General features: G+C 36.1%; 1 pseudogene; it reads left to right on the top strand.

Moving 5' to 3' along the window:
* The first annotated feature begins 2,280 nt into the window (after positions 1 to 2,280).
* Positions 2,281 to 2,953, top strand: LOC121140690 (annotated as a pseudogene).
* The last annotated feature ends 232 nt before the right edge of the window (positions 2,954 to 3,185 follow it).

The following is a 3,185-nucleotide window of genomic DNA, read 5'->3' as shown; positions in this document are numbered from 1 at the left end:
GCATCTACTGGAAGAAGAGATGGGAAGAAGACAGAATAAGAGCTCACTCAGCAATAGAAAGACCAATATGACCCCACCAGAATCTAGGGATCCAACACCAGCAAGACCCGAAAAGAACTACATAGACGAAGAAGAGGAGACAGACCTTAAAAATTATTTCATGAAGATGATGGACACCCTCAAAGAAGAAATGAGGAAAACCCTTAAAGAAATAGAAGAAAAAACAAACAAAAAATCCATGAAATGGGGGAAAAATTCAAGAAATAAACAAATCTCTCAAAGAATCTAAAGAGCACCAAGAAAAAACAACCAAACAAATAAAGGAAACAACTCAAACAGTTGAAGGATTGAAAGCTGAAATAGAAACAATAAAGAAAACACAGAATGAGGGGATCCTGGAAATGGAAAAGCTGGGTAAACGATCAGGAACTACAGATGCAAGTATCACCAATAGAATACAAGAGACAGAAGAGAGAATCTCAGGTGTTGAAGACTCATTAGAGGATATAGAGTCGTCAATCAAAGAAAATCCCAAAACCAAGAAATCCTTAACACAAAATATCCAGGAAATATAGGACACCGTGAAGAAGCCAAACCTGAGAATAATAGGTATAGAAGAAGGCGAAGAAATACAACTCAAAGGTATAGAAAACGTATTCAACAAAATCATAGAAGAAAATTTCCCTAACCTAAAGAAAGATATGCCTATGAAAATACAAGAATCTTACAGAACACCAAATAGGCTCGACCAGAAAAAGAAGTCACCTCGCCATATAATAATCAAAACATCAAACCTACAGTGTAAAGAGAAAATATTAAGAGCAGCTAAAGAAAAAGGCCAAGTAACATACAAAGGCAGACCTATCTGAATTACACCTGACTTCTCAATGGAAACGATGAAAGCCAGAAGATCCTGGACAGATGTCCTACAAACGCTAAGGGAACAAGAATGCCAGCCCAGACTACTATATCCAGCAAAGCTCTCAATTACCATAGATGGAGAAAACAACTTAGCTTTTACAGTAAGTGGAAATTTATTTTTAGCAATACAGCATAATGGCTCTTGCCTTCAAAATGGAGTCAGGCAGGTTCCTCAATAAAATTGAGAGCTGAGTTTGAAAGGAAGTACACCTTCTCCATTTTCTTCCCCTGATAAAATAAATAGGAGATGGATTGAAGAAGGGAAGTAGAGAATGAGTGGGAATTTGGAGAAGCATCAATAAAATTAATTGTAAGTATTTACAATTTTCTATTAATAAAGAACTTTTCTACTAATAAAGAACTATATAATAAATGGTTAATTTTTGCTGTTTAAGCCAATAACTAATGGTACTGAGGATTTGCTATCTGAAACTAAATCAGATATATGAGAAACAAGGTAAATTAACTCCTTAACCCCCTTTCAAAGCACCAGCATTATGTCTTCATATTAAAACATATTCCAATATGTATGATGCTAATGTATATTCATCTGTTTAAAATATCACGTGGTGTTGATTTAAGGTGGGTTGTCTTTTCAAAACCTGCAATCAGATAAGAGTCAGAGGAATTCAGTTGAAAACATAATGACTTGAGGGTGCTAATCTTTTCCTGGGTCATTCCTTTCTTCTGATGTGGATAGGGCAGGGTCCTTTAACTCCAGCTATGCAGGAAATTAAACAGCTACTGCTATACTCAAAGCAGGGATGTTGTGTAGTGTAGAAGATTTTATGTATTCTTGACTTATGATTATTTAGCTTATGATGATTTTATCAAGTCCACACTGCAAACTGATGAACATTTGTACTTTAAATAGCATTATATATATACATATATATATAATTCATGATATATATGTTTACACATAAGTACACGTATCTTTATATATGTTTATATTTGCAAGATGTGCTCTGTTTCACATGAAATACTGATGACACACAAGACAAATGCATCAACGTGTTAGATCATGTATAAAATTAAGCCAGTCTTTCCAGAACTACATTACAAATATTCAATCAACAAACATCTGACTGCTTACTCATCATCCAGTCTTCTTCATTGTCTGAACAGAAAAAAACCACAAAATTATGTATATAACTACATGATCAAGGACATTTTAAATTAAATAAAATATGTCTTGTCAGATTTTGATGATCCCTCAAACAAGGCTTCACCCTCCCTGGGGGGGGTGGATGGGCGTGCTAGTGGGGGGCATGGGAGGATGGTAGGGAGAGGGAACTGGGATTTAAATAAAATTTATAAGAATGTTTTATAGAGCTCTTTGCCCCATCTCCAGCGAGAATGAAGACCATTCTTAGCAACCAGACCGTCTACATTCCGGAAAATATAGACATCAGTCTGAAGGGACGCACAGTCATTGTGAAGGGCCTCAGAGGAACCATCCAGAGGGACTTCAATCACATCAACTTAGAGCTCAGCCTCCTTGGGAAGAAGAGGAAGATGCTCCGGGTTGACAAATGGTGGGGTAACAGAAAGGAACTGACCACTGTCCGAACCATCCACAGTCATGTTCAGAACATGATCAAGGGAGTCACACTGGGCTTCCACTACAAGATGAGGTCTGTGTATGCTCACTTCCCCAACAACTTCGTTATTCAAGAGAATGGGTCTTTGGTTGAAATCTGAAATTTCTTGGGCGAAAAATTACATCCGCAGGTTTTGGATGAGGACAGGTGTTGCTTTTTCTGTCTTTCAAGCCCAGAAGGATGAGTTAATCCTTGAAGGAAATGATATTGAACTTGTTTCAAATTCAGCGGCTCTGATTCAGCAAGCCACAACAGTTAAAAACAAAGATATCAGGAAGTTTTTGGATGGTATCTATGTGTCTGAAAAGGGAACAGTACAGCAGGCTGATGAGTAAGACCTAAGTTACCCAGTTCCAGAAACAAGATCCTGAAGTTAAGTATAATTTGGGGCGTCTATTGGGACAATAAAAGACTTATATTGAAAAAAATGTTTTATAGAATATTGAATGTCAAAAAGTACCTCTGGTTTAATTACCTTATGAAATATAATTATTGCAGATAATATAAATATAAAGAATATAAAGATAAATATAAAACTCAAACCAGTTAGAATAGCCTTTATTAAAAGAATGACTCAAATGTAGCTGTATTGTTTAGCTGGGTTTTCTAAAAACACAAGAGGGTAAGTAGGAAGCATGAATATTCAAGGTATATAGTTAA

This window comes from Mesocricetus auratus, unplaced genomic scaffold (assembly GCF_017639785.1).
Source record: "Mesocricetus auratus isolate SY011 unplaced genomic scaffold, BCM_Maur_2.0 Super-Scaffold_100006, whole genome shotgun sequence".
Lineage (NCBI taxonomy): Eukaryota > Metazoa > Chordata > Mammalia > Rodentia > Cricetidae > Mesocricetus > Mesocricetus auratus.
This window is presented reverse-complemented; position numbering and strand designations above follow the sequence as displayed.